General features: G+C 51.6%; 1 long non-coding RNA gene across 3 annotated transcripts in view; it reads left to right on the top strand.

Annotated features, from left to right (window-relative positions):
• Window positions 1-13830, top strand: part of LOC131274780 (uncharacterized) — a 46367-nt gene that overhangs the window by 24863 nt on the left and 7674 nt on the right. For all 3 annotated transcript variants that reach the window (XR_011646648.1, XR_011646647.1, XR_011646649.1), the window contains exons 2-3: window positions 2716-2939; window positions 3064-3270. This is a non-coding gene — a long non-coding RNA (uncharacterized lncRNA). The remainder of the gene's footprint in view (window positions 1-2715; window positions 2940-3063; window positions 3271-13830) is intronic.

Here is a 13830-nt window from a genome sequence, read left to right as displayed (position 1 = left end):
GGTCCAAACCCAGACGTTCCCTCCCCAGCCCAGGCCTCTTCCTGGTACTGCCTTACATGGGAACAGAAAGGTCAAGGCTTAAAGTAAAATGACAGATGGAAAGAAAAGCCTCCTCTAGCCTGTGGAGCTCCGTGAAATCCTTCATTATGGGATTTCCCTTGTCAGGGCTGCAAGGAGAAGCCTGAAGGCTACAGCTAAAATCTACAACACATAAAGGCACTGTAGACCCAGGCACAGCTCTTCACAGTGAGAACATCTGACAAGCAGTCCCCAAGGGTGGGGGCAGCGGGTGATGGGGAAGGAGGAGGGAGGAGAGGAGAGGAAGGAAAAGAGGGAAATGGCCAGCATCATGATTTCATTTCCTGCCTTTTGGCACCGTGCCTGCTCTCCTGCAGAGCCATCTAAAGAAGAGGTCTTTGGAAAATGCAGCAGGGAAGATTTAGGCTAGACCCAAGGAAGAACATCCAAACCTCTGTGAGTCTAGAGATCCAAAAATAGCTCATCAGGGCATCTCCTTCCCTGGAATTTGGGGGAGTTTAGGGATGGACCTCCACGATGGCAGAGGCAGCCACACAATCCTCTCGGCCCCACAGATGCAGGAGAGTGCAGCCGTGGCGCACATTGGAGGAGTTCTCTTCTCCTTCCCCTCTTGACCTCCGAATCGGGTCAAGACAGTGAGTCCCTGCAGGTGACTGCCAAGAGGTGGCCGTGCTAGGAACAAACTCCAGACAATTCTGACCCTGGCCACGCACACGTGCTGCCTACCTCTCCCTCTCCTGCTTTCCAGCTTCCTGAGCTTTTCCAATTTCCTTTACCCTTTGAAGCTCCCCGTTGTCCCCGTGGAGAAACACAAGTTTATCTTTGTGCCGTTGTCACGCTGATAAAGAAAAGCTTGCCCAGGACGCAGGTCGGATCCCAAGGCACGTGCTACCAGCAAGCTTGGGGGTGGGGGGACTCAACGTTTGGGAGCCAGAAGAGAGTAGGTTCTGGGGGTGCACATCAAGGTTCTTTGGTGCCCCGGGGAAGCTATGATAATTGACAAGAGGTTTTTTGGCCAGAGCCTCTGGAGTATGTTGTGCTGCCCGGGGTGTGGCGTCCGTGGCCGTGGCAGTGGTGTGGCATGTGGCAGGCAGGAGCCGTGGGAGCTTGGGCCACTCGTTTCTCCTCCTCTGGTCTCTGCCTCTCCTTTGGCCAATTACCCCACCTGCCTCCTAGGAAAATCCTGAGGATCCAGGCAGATAAAATCGGGAAAGTTCTTTGAAAGGTTGAAAGTGCCATGTAAGGGTGGTGGTGGTTATTCTGGATTTCGGGGAGCGGAGGGATAGGAAGCAACCAGAGGCTGCCCTTCCCCCTCTGCCAGGACTCGCCAGGCCTCTGTCGTGGCGGGGGCCGTCCCTTGCCAGAAGCCGTGGGAGGAAAGGGGCTCCAGGAGCCAGCAGCCGCTGGAAGTCAGAGCGGCGTGGCCACCGGGGCCTGTGGCCGGCAGACGCCACCCCACCTCCCTCCTAACCCACTCCAGACCCCGGGAAGGCCCGAGTTTCTGTGGTAACTTAAGCTGTGCCCACTGGCCGGGCTGGGGTGGGCGCGGGCGGCTGCACTCTGCCACCTGGTGCCAGTGGGCATGGGGGGGGAGCGACAGCTGGAGGGTGGAGGCTTGGGGGAGTCAGGCCTGCTCCTGCCAGCCTGGGCCGGGCCTGGGGGCCGCCGCTTGTGCTCGGCTTCGCCGGGGCTCTGGGTGGGGAGGACGGGGCCCAGGGTGCCTCGGTGTGGGAGGCCAGGGAGGGCCTGGGCCAGCAGCACGGCCTGGAGGGGAACCGGCCTGGCTCGGCTCTCCTTGCTTGGCTGGGGTCACGTGAAAAGACCACTGGGCTTACCTTCCTCCAGTACGAAGACGCTCCACCCCAGCTACCCTTCTCCCAGGAACTCCCTCCCGCACAGTGCCACCCTCAGGATGGCACCTGGATGCCCGGGATTTTCCCGTTTGCTCCTATGGACACGCACGGGCTGCCTCTCAGCTCCTCCTGTGGCCCAGCTTCCCAGCCCAGCAGGACCGCAGCAGTGCCGGGGGCCGGAGGAGCGGAGGGGACCCCGAGGTCTGCACGAGGTGTGACCACGCTGGGGCCATGGACCTTCGAGGTCAGGTCTTCAGACCCCGTGCCATCCTCCTGGACATGGGGCAGCGGTTTCTCTAGGCCGGCCCCTCACATCCCCTGGCCTCACGTAGAAGGCTGTGTGTCCAGGACATACCATTTTAAGACCAACCTAAATAGCACATAGCACGGTTTTTAAAACTAAAATATACAGGTATTTCGACACGTGGCAGCTGAACCAAGGACCTTGGCTTCCCTGGCCCAAGGAGTCCCAGATACTGGTTTCAGCCCTCCCGCAGGACACCCCCGCCCGCGGCCTTGGGAGAGTGCTTTTCTAATTTCCTTTGCCTCTCCAGGCCTCAGCCTTCTCGTCCTGGAAAGGAGGGGGCGGGCTAGGTTTCCTTCCAGAAGGAACACTCAGTAAAACAACAATGCTCACTTTTACTGTGTACTCGATATGGATCATCCATTTTTTCCTTTCAATTGTCACGCAAAAAATTTATCATTTCACTGGTAAAGGGCTTCACCCTCACTGCCTCTTCTCCCTTACTCACCTCACCTCAAGTTTTACCGCCTCCGTCGATTTTGTCTCCAAACTTGCTGTACCCTTGCACTTCTCTTTCAGCTGGGACCCTCCCCCCTGCCATCGGCATTTACCTGGAAAGGTGCAGCTGCCTGGAGGCTCCATTCAAAGGGCCCTGCCTGAAGCCCCAAGTCCAGTCCCCTTGGTGAAGCCTGCAAGACCTGCCAAGAGAAGTTACAGCAGAGGCTACTATTTACGTACCAGCGGCTAAGAAGCAGGTGCTCATTATCGGTAGGAGTTGCTCTGTCATCCTGCGCTTTTTACAGGTGAGGAAACTGAGCCTCAGACAGGTTCATCCAGCTGGTAAGTGGTGGAGCCAGGATTCGAAACCAAGTCTTGGTGACTCCAAAGCTCATGCCCTTTTCTCCGTCCTGCCGTCTCTTTCTCCAGCCTCGTTGCCCGTCACTCCTCACCGCCCTTGCTGAATTACTGCACTCATGTGCCTCGAGGTGCCTTGCAGCTGAAAACCTCCCATCTTATTACGTGGTGTTCCTTCTTGCAAGTGCGATGCTCAGCTGCCCGCCCAGGAAACTCCAGTTCTTGTTCAGGCATCTCGTCCTCGGTGGTGTCATCCCTGACTTCCTTAAACACCTCGTGGTAATGGATCCCGCCTCCAGTTAACACTGTGCCTTTTGCATACTTCTGTTACTCCATCCATCATATCACAGAGTCTTTATTTCATGACCATCTGAGCCTCTGGAGGGTACCGCGTTTTATTTGTCATTGATACCTTATCCCCAGTTGCAGTACCTAGTGCTAACATTTATGGAGCATCTTTCAAAGATTCCCATGGGTTATCTCATTTAACTTTCCTAATAACTATATGAGACATTATTTTCCCCATTTTCCAGATGAGGAAATTGAGATTAAGGGAGCAGTGGCAGCTCCAGAATTTTAATCAATAGGAGAAATTTACAGTTCACCCTTAGGTTCCAGGGGTCCAGGACATCTGTCCTAAAGCTGGTCTGCATAACAAACACGTTTTTTTGTTTTTGTTTTTTTTTAAAGATTTATTTTTTATTTATTTCCACCTCCCCCGCGTTGTCTGCTCTCTGTGTCCATTCACTGTGTGTTCTTCTGTGACTGCTTCTATCCTTATCAGCAGCACAGGGAATCTGTGTTTCTTTTTGTTGCGTCATCTTGTGTGTCAGCTCTCTGTGTGGGCAGCGCCATTCCTGGGCAGGCTGCACTTTCTTTCGCGCTGGGCGACTCTCCTTACAGGGCGCGCTCCTTGTGCGTGGGGCTCCCCTACGTGGGGGACACCCCTGCGTGGCACGGCACTCCTTGTGCGCATCAGCACTGCGCATGGGCCAGCTCCACATGGGTCAAGGAGGCCCGGGGTTTTAACCTCGGACCTCCTATGTGGTAAATGGACACCCTATCCACTGGGCCAAAGTCTGCTTCCCACAAACACATGTTTTTTACTTCAGTGTATATTTTGGGGGTGGCTGATGGCCCTCTCTTCCTAATCCACTCCTCGGCACCACCTGTAAAGAGAAGTTGTCACTCGGCCAGGGTCACAGAGCTGGTAAGTGACAAAGTCAGGACTTGGTCCCTGGATAGTTGCTGGAGGAAGCTGCTATGGTTGCTAGTGTGAAGAAATTTGTGCCTCATCGTCGCTAGTGAGTCATTAACATGGAGTTTATAGAAGAAACCCAAAGGCCCTGATTTTTTTCTAGCTTATAGGGAAATAGGGGAAACCTCTCATTAAAAATGTAATTAGTGACACATACAAGGACGATACGTATAGCAGGTGCAAAAAACCTAGTAGTGGGGCAGAAATCTTGAGCTGTTGGGTGAGGGGAGCTGGGGAAGTAAGCTGGCTTCCAGGTAGAGAGGAGCCTCCCTCAACCTTTTGATGACCGGGAGCTGTGCCATCAGGTTTCAGCTCAGCCTCCTTCATGGTGGGTTCCAGTTTCCGTGTCTACAGAAGGAGGCAGTTAGACGCAACAGTCTCAAAGTCCCCTTCCAGCCTTGACACTCTGTGACTCTGGTTTTGTTTTCAAACCAGAGCAAGCACTGAACGCGGTTAGCATTTACTCCCTCATCTAGTCCTGTGCTTTGTAGAAACGTCTCAGAGAACAGACATTTCCATGTAGGTTATCCGCTTTGAGACTTTCCTGTGGCCGGAGACAGCTTCCCCCAGTCCCTTTCCAGCACTGCATGGATTTTAGTTCTCAGTAGAGCCAGGAAAGTTAGCTGCAGGTAAAGAAAAAACTACAACACACCAAGTTCACCTAAGCCAAACAGAATTGGTTTGGGGTTCATGATTCTGCATGAGCTAGACCAGGGGTTCTTAACCTTTTTTTTGTTCCACGGACCCCTTTGCCAGTCAGGTGAAAACCACGGGTCCCTTCTCAGAATGTAGCAGCAGAGAGTTTTAGGGCACTCAACTAGCGTCAAGTCTAACAACCACTGTAATTTTGAAGTATAGGTGAGCATAAGTGATTTTTCGAGATATTCAACAACTGTAATGTGATACGAAATGAATATGGTAACTTATTGCAAACATTCATAAGTGAAGGAAATGCTGGATTCAATTAGAGGTCAAAGAAAATAAAGATAATAAATTGATTTTTTTTTTTTTTCAATTTGACCTCATGAACCCCCTGAAACCTTTTCCACGGACCCTGGTTAAGAACAACTGATCTAGACCAATTCTTCTTGCACAGTGGGGATGACCCAGGCTGTTTTATCCCTCTTTCCCAGAGTCAGAAATTGAAGATTGCACAGAATACTGGGGAATCCATCTGCTTCCCAGAAGCCAGCCCACTCGACACTGCAACCCCCCGCCCCCCGAGAGAGCTTTAATGATTCTGGTTCCAAGCCCGAGAGCCTTGGCTGCACCAGGACAAAGGTTACTGGTACTCAGAGCCCAGGGAAGTAGCAGCTGCCTGGGAACTCCACAGAGCTGCCAAGCACCTTCCATCCCGGGGTCCCAGCCTTCGGCCTTCGGAAGGAAGAGCCATGAGAAGGAAGGAGTGGCGTGGAGGGTGTAGGGAGAGAGGAAGTAGCTCTCTCCAAGCTCCAGGTCTCAGAGTCTTGCTGGGGGCCTGTGGGGGAACCTATCCAGAGAGCTTTCCAGGTGGAAGGAAGCCACGTGCAATGAGCCATGGGGTGGAGGGGGCAGGGGGAAGGGGCTGGGGTCAGTTCCCAAGGGTGTCTTGACTTGCTCCTTCTCCTCTTCTGGATCCACTGAGCCTCCCATGAGTCCATAGCTCAGTCCTCCTGCTCTTTTGAGATCTGAGTGACCTTTTCTCAGGGACTGCTTCAGCCAATTTCTCCCAGCCCTGTCTCGAAGCAGGCTCTTCCTCCCAAGAATGCAGACAGGCTAATACCTACTATCCCAGCTGCACAGCATGGTTCTCGAGATCTGAAATCCCCTCACTGCGCAGTAGTGGTCACACCTAGCTTATGGGAAGGATGAAGATCTGTTTGGGATGTTCTGATTCAGGGTGTGAGCAAATAAGGCAGTTATTGCAACTCAGAGAAAATGCTGCTGACCGCTCCCTGGGCTCAGGGCTGTGGGTGTGGGTGAGGGAGAGAGAAAAACTAAGAGGCCAGGCTGCCTGCTTCCCACAGCTCACAGTTTCTTGCTGGACACAGATGTGTATCAAACTGACTGTAATTCTGGGAGAGTCAGTGGGGGAGAAACGTGGAGAGGATGGAGAGATTTTCATCCCCTCCCAGCAGGTAACAGGGGGAAGCAGGAAAGCTTAGAGGAGGTGGGATTTAATTCAGAGTTTGCATATGGTGGGGTTTTATAGGGAGAATGGGGGTGGCACTCCCAGGCACAGGGAGATTTTGAGCTAAGCCAAGAAGAGAAGAAATGCTGTATGTAAGGAATGGCAACTATTCAACTGGCCTGAGCCATGGATGTCTGGGGGAAGTGGATGATTAGAGTGAGGATTTGAGCAAGAGTGTGAAAGATGTTGTGGGAGATAAAGTGGGTTCTGGCCAGATTACGGAGGACCTTAATTCCACTCTAAAGACCTGGGATTTTATTTTCTTGGCACTGTGGTTTGAACAGAACCATCTGCGCTCTTTAGTGCCTTCCCATTTGCAAGAAGACTGGAGCCCTGCCTGGTGGAGGCTAATTCAGTCCAGTGGTCAACAACCCGGGGGTCCCTGTAGTCTACATCAGCCCCCCTGGGTTGACCCTCAGGAGAAGCTGTTCTGGGAGTACTTGGGGTGGCAGAACCAAAGGGCAGCTTGAATTTCTGCTGAGCGCGACTGTGGTCCGAAAGCAACTCAGTGTAGTCTATCGGACACTAAGCCCCAAGACCCAGGATACCCGGGTACCTGCCAGTTCTGCTGCAGATGAGGTAAGTCAGGTTTGGACAGACGACTCGTGTCACACACATTCATTGAGCAGACATTGCCTGCCAGGCACTGCTGGAGAGCCAACCTCAGGGATGCTTCCAGGCTCAACCAACAGGTTGTCTCGATACCGTGTGCTCAGTGTCCTTAGGTTCCTCCAGCTCTGATGGTCTGTGACTTGTCATCTGCCCCTCTTCCTGCACGCCAGAGCTGGACGGTGGCCAGGATGCCGGGCTACCAGGCATAACTTCCCAGGCTACTTCCATTTCTCCCCAAAGGAGAAAAATGCAAGTGCCCCTGCAGCCTGGTTTCCTAAACTTCAATCCATAGGCCCCTTCCATGCACAGCCCTACAAAACCTGCTCCTTGCTCCACATTGAGACTCAGTTCTTGAACAGAATCTATCCTTGAGGGGTGGGTAGCGTATGCAACGGGTGCATGCGGTATCGACTCCAGGATACTGCTTCTGCTGCTGCTTATCTCTGCGGCTTGTTCTGGAAAAGGGCATCTTCTCTCCAAGATTGGGCAGTCTTTGAGATACATGGGCTCCCAAGGGTCAAGGAAAATCCCACTGCTTTAATGAGCAGACAGGACACCCAGAAACCAGCAGAACAGACAGTGCCTTGGGCTCAGAAAAACACAGACAGGCCCCTCCACAAGGAAGTTACCCCAAGCTCAGTGCAGAAGTCTGCCACCGGCCACCCTGACTCTTAGCCGCGTCTGTGCTGCTTCCAGCCCACATTCCTAATGCAAACCAGATTCCACCTCACCGCCACCCCCACCGCGCCTGGCTCCTGCCTGGGGTCTGCACACCGGCTCGTCGACCCTTGGCAACAGCAGGCCCTGCTTCTCTCTGTCAGTGGGGGAGCAAAGCCCCAGTTCCGTGGCACCTCCTCCAAGAAGCTTTCTGTACTCGCCCCTGCCCGCCCCAAACACCCCATTTCTCAGTACCTGCTCAGCACTTACAGTCAAAAACTTGGCCTCCCTTCCCCTGGTGTCTCCCCCAGTGCCCCATTCCTCTTCTTTGTGACAGAGGGCTGAGAGGGGACAGGCACTGACATAGAGCTTGCCCATCTAAGGTGGGGCACGTACCACAGGGGTTGCTCAAGACGATGAGGTTTGGAAGAAAGTGTTCAACGGCTGCTATTTTAAGAACACCCTCGAGAATGGGCTTCAGTTACTAATAACGTATCAACATCGATTCAGGACTTGTGACAAATGCACGTAGGACTGTAAGACGTTGATAATAGGGGAAACGGGCGGGGTAGGTGGGAGATCTCTGTACTCTTTTCACAAGTTTTCTGTAAATCTGAAACTATTTAAAAATAAAAAAATGTATTCAAAAATTATCCTTTTCATTGTCCAAATTTTGTGTAAGTTTTATGTGGCGCACAGTACGTTATTAGACAAATACAACGTAATTTTAAAAATTTAGGTTCAGGGAAGCAGACTTGGCCCAATGGTTAGGGCATCCGTCTTCCACATGGGAGGTTCAAACCCCGGGCCTCCTTGACCCATGTGGAGCTGGCCCATGTGCAGTGCTGAAGCGCGCAAGGAGTGCCATGTCCCACAAGGGTGTCCCCGTGTAGGGGAGCCCCACGCACAAGGAGTGTGCCCCGTAAGGAAGGAGAGCCGCCCAGCGCGAAAGAAAGTGCAGCCTGCCCAGGAATGGTGCCACACACACGGAGAGCTGACACAACAAGATGATGCAACAACAAAAGAAACACAGATTGCCATGCCGCTGACAGCAACAGAAGCAGACAAAGAAGACGCAGCAAATAGACACAGAGAACAGACAATCGGAGCGGGGGGGGGGGGGGGGGAAGAGGAGAGAAATAAATAAATAAAATAAATCTTAAAAAAAAAAATTTAGGTTCAGTTCCTGACAGCAGGACCCAGATTGGCTTAAATGAGATAGAAGTTCCCAAATGTATGGAAAGTGGTTGTGGCTCAACTGATAGAGCATCTGCCTCCCATGTGGAGGGTCCAGGGTTTGATACCCAGGGCCCCTTGACCTGTGTGGCAAGCTGGCCCATGTGCATATTTCCATGCACAGGAAATGCTGTGCCACACAGGGGTGTCCCCTGCGTAGGGGAACCCCACCACGTACAAGGAGTGTGCCCTGCAAGGAGAGCCACCCTGTGTGAAAAAAGCGCAGCCCGCCCAGGAGTGGCACCGCACACGCAGAGAGCTGACATAGCAAGATGACGCAACAAAAAAAGCGACACAGTTTCCCGATGCCACAGGACAAGAATGCAAACGGACACAAAAGAACACACAGTGAATGGATGCAGAGAGCAGACAATTTGGGGGAGGGGGGGAGAGATAAAACAAATCTTTAAAAAAATATTCTTATGAAATAAAATGAGGTTCCCAGAGGTGGATGGTATAGGAAGTCGCTGCTCCGTCAGGTTGTCCAGAGGCCAGGACCCTTCTCTGTCGTCACTTCACCATTGTTAGATGTCCCCTTTGTCCGGAGTCCACACTGCCTGGCTACCGTGCTGAGCTCCAGGGGGCAGCATGGAGGAAGTGAGGGAGAGGGGCAGCCTCAGGAATTTACACGTCCCTTCTCAAGTCCTGTTGGCCAGAACTGAGTCCCAGTGGCCACACCTAGGTGCTAGGGCGTGGAAAATATAGTCTGAATTTTGGATCGCTGTGTCCAACTAAAATTTAAGGGTTTTAATACTGTAGAAAAAGGGGAAAGGAACACTGGGAGGCATTCTTTGCCACCATGGATTTTATTTTATTCATGACTTATAGATAAGTGGATGTGCATATATTGAGGATTTTGCTTACTTTTTTTTTTAAACCGATAGGGGCACGCCATCAAAAACTTTAGGCCACTAGGTTAAGACCCTAGTGAGGGGACCGGTTCATGTGGGGCTCAGGTTTCTTGGACACCGATCAGAGATTTCACCCCAAGGTCGAATCAAGGTCTGCAGAACGTGTGTATGTTTCTCTGCTGCTTGGTACCAGGTACCCCAAAGTCTCCTCTCCCTCGGGTCTGTGTCCTGGTCCCCCAGGATGGGTGATTGTCTCTCGCCTCTTGCACACAAGGCAGCCTGCCTGTTTTCTTTGGAGGTTCTTCACTCCCCGGCAGGGAGGCCTAGGGAGTGAGGAAGAGGGGTGAGGAAGGGCAAGGACAGAGTCTGAGAGCGATGGGCAGACAGAGAAAGAAACAACAGCAGATAAAGGATGAGAAAGAGAGAGAAGTGGAGCGAGAGGGGCCAGATGTCGGGCCTGGAGCCCAGAAGAGAAGCAGAGGTGGGGAGGGGCCAGGCGGAGGGGAGGCCCCCTGAGCGAGCCAGCCCCTGAGGGACAGGGGACGTTTATCTAGGGGCCTGTGAGGTCACTTGCCCTCGGCAGGTGGGAAGGGCAAGCCGTGCACACCCGGGCCCAGGAGCGCGGCTCGGAGCTGATGTCCGGGGGGCTGCCCCTGCGCGCCCTGCCAAGCTTGTTCCTGCCTGGAGATAAGGCTGAGGGGGACAGAGGGGCCAGGCTCTTTCACAGGTGGGAGGAGCGGGTCCTGTCCCGTTCCCACCTCTGCCGTGCCTGGCCGCTGCCTTTCCATGGGCCTGGCTTTGTGCAAGCCTCGTGTGCATTTGTAGGAGGGAGTTGCTCATTTCTGGGGTCTGTGGTCCTGTCTGCCAGGAGACCACACCTCCCCGAAGATTGTCCCCCTCCACCTGGGGGGCCTGGGGAGAGCTTCACGGAGGAGGTGCCAGTCTTGAAGGGTGGGAAGAGGGATTTCAGTAAGCAGGGATGGGATGAAGAGGAAGTGGTCAGAGCCAGAAGAGCCTCAACCCCCATGGCTCAAGGAGGAAGGAAGAGGGAGGGAGGAGGGCACCGGGAAGCTGGGGCTGATCCCTGGACTGGTAACAAAAATGCAACAAAGTGACATTCCTCAAGTTACAACAGATAGACACAACTCCGTGTTTCATATTCTGTCTGCAGAAGATAGGGCTAGGGCCAACTGGTCTGACAATGGGCAGCATTCTGTAAACCTCACTGACCCAGGAGCCCAGCGCATGTGGCTTCCATAAATGCAAAGGGGCACCTCTTTCTTCCCCAAGGGGTCGAAGCTTTACCAGGACTCTGGACATCAGGGTCATCCCAGCCACCGTGGACTGGCTGGGGACGGGGACCAGAGCTGTGGACCAAGCAATCAATGAGGCGGGTAATCAGTCAACCAACAAATAATTGGTTTCCCCCTGCTTCTACCCACTGGCTTCTGCAGCACTCTCTTGTCACAGAGCTAATCCAGCTTTATCTCTGTATGCGATTTCCTTCCACCTATTTAATTATTTTTTCTTGAACCTCTTCATTCCATTAACTTGTGTGACATAGCGCTGTCCTAATTCTCCTTCAGCCTCTGATGGTACTTTCTCAGTCTCCTTTGTGTTTTCCGTTTCTTCTCTCATTCTATATACCATTGCCCTTTCCTATTGCTTTTTTCCTCTCTGCACACCCTGCTGAGTTTGACAGACACACTCATGGCTTTAATGGTCACTTCTGTCATGTAGATATTATTGGTGGGATGATATATTGGTGGGAATACTTTGGGCAGCATGTAATAGAAACCTTGACTCAACTGGCTCAAACAACAAGGGTATCTATTATCAAACAACAAGGAGTCCTGAAATAGGGGTTTCTGGGGTCAGATAATTTGGTGGCTTGATGATATCATCAGAGACCCAGGTTCTTTCCATTTTTCTTCTCTGCCATCCTTAGCATATTAGTTTTTGTCCTCTGGCTGGTCCCCTATCATCACAAGATGGCTGCAGAAGCTCCAGGCAACCTGCTCTTACAGAGCCACATCTAGAGGCAGATAAAGGGAAGGTTCTCTTTTCGCATCTTTTTTTTCTTTCCCTCCCCCCCCCCCACCTGCTCTGCTGTTTTTGCTGTCTATGTCCACTCACTGGGTGATCTACTGTATCTATTTCCCTTTTTTTTGGTCTTCTCATCTTTCTCCTCTAGAATTCACCGGGATTTGATCCTGGTGACCTCTGATGTAGAGACAGGTTCCCTGTCAATTGCACTACCTCAGTTCCTGGTCTCTGCTGCGCTTGACCTTGACTTTCCCCTTTGTCTCTCTTTTTGTTGTATCATCATCTTGCTGTGTGACTCACTTGCATGGACACTCGGCTCACTGCACTGGCACTGGCTCGCCACATGGGCACCGGCTTGCCATGTGGGCACTGGCCGCCGTGCAGGCACTCACGCAAGCACTCAGCTCACCACGTGGGCACCCAAATGGGTGCTGGCTTGCCACACAGGCACGCTTTCTCTTCTCTTTCACCAGGAGGCCCCAGGGATGGAACCTGGGTCCTCCCATATGGTAGGTGGAGGCCTTATCCACTTGAGCCACATCCACTTCCCTTTTTAAGAATAAAGGTAACTTTCCTAGAATCCTCTTTGCAGACTGTCCATCTTATTTCATTGGCAGAATCGCATCACATTTTCAATCGTAAACACTGGCAGGCGAATGATTGTATGGGACTAATTAAGATTCACCGGCTGGTGTGGGGTTGGGGCTGGCATCCTTGAAAGGCTGACCACTCTACATGTGAATGAGAGTGGGGTACGGTTAGTAAGAAGAAGGGAGGAAATAGTAACTGGATAATCAACAGGGTGGGGGTCAAATCTCTATCTTCAGCCCAGATGTCTCTCCTAAATCCAGATTTGTGTTTTCAACTGCCTTCTGGATATTTCCACTGAAGTGTCTTAACTGCACCTCAGATTTAACATATCCCCAAATGAGTACCTACTACTTCCCTGGAATAATTCCTCCTGATTCCTCTAATCTGTCAATGATTCCACCCTCCTGCTGGTCTTTGCCCTCCTGCTTTTCTCTTTGCTGTATCAGTCACTAATTAGAGTATCAATTCAGGCGAGAGTAAATGGGTAGATTTGTTAGTTGGAAACGCCCAAGTCAACCTGAGATGGCCAATAGTTTTTATCTTAAACACTTACTTCAATTAAAATTTTTTTCTCTTATTATCTTTTTTTAAAAAGATACATAGATCACACAAAATGTGACATTAAGAAATATAAGAATTCCCATATACCCCTACTACCCACCCCTCTCCAATTAAAATTGTTAGCAGCTATCTGGTGCCTTGTATGAGATGGATTCTAAAGCAAGTCTGGAGTCTGGGATAAAGAATGACCTGATTGATTAGCAATGCTTGTCTTGGACCCTGGATATGAAGAGAAATGTGTACCATGAGTCTGCTATCCCCTTGCTTGGATTGGTTTAATGGAAGGTAAAGTGATCCACTTTGTGGTTAGCAAATAACAACAATAAGATTACTACTAGTTAGCATTTATTTAGCATGAGCTCTATACAAGGCACTGTGATAAGGACCCCACGTGGATTGTCTCTTTTGAAAATCACAATAACTCTGAGGTAACCACCATTACTATTCCCACTGGGGTAACTGAGACATAATTAAGTCAACTTGCCCAAGATGCTGCAGCTAGCAAGGGGCAGGGCCAGGATTTGATCTGGCTCAGACGCCAGGGCCTTTGCTCATCGTCATCAAGGAACCTTGGCTGCTGGACCAGGGCCCTTACTTCCCCTTACTAGAACATTCCTCTCAAACCTGAGATGCACCTACAGAGCACCTGTGGCTCTTGTTAAAATGCAGATTCTGATTGGTTAGGTTTGGGGTGAGATCTGTGATTCCGCTTTCTAACACATTCCCAGGAAGCACTGATGCTGCTGACCCACGGACCAAATTTTGGGCAGCAGGGCCTTAGAAAGTGAGCCCCACTGGTGCAGGGACTTTGCCTTGTTCACTTCAGTTTCCAGTGCCCACGTTAGGTGTTCAATGAA

This window comes from Dasypus novemcinctus, chromosome 20 (genome assembly GCF_030445035.2).
Source record: "Dasypus novemcinctus isolate mDasNov1 chromosome 20, mDasNov1.1.hap2, whole genome shotgun sequence".
NCBI classification, from domain to species: Eukaryota; Metazoa; Chordata; class Mammalia; order Cingulata; family Dasypodidae; genus Dasypus; species Dasypus novemcinctus.
Note: the sequence above shows the minus strand (reverse complement) of the source record. Positions and strands in the feature narration are given on the sequence as shown.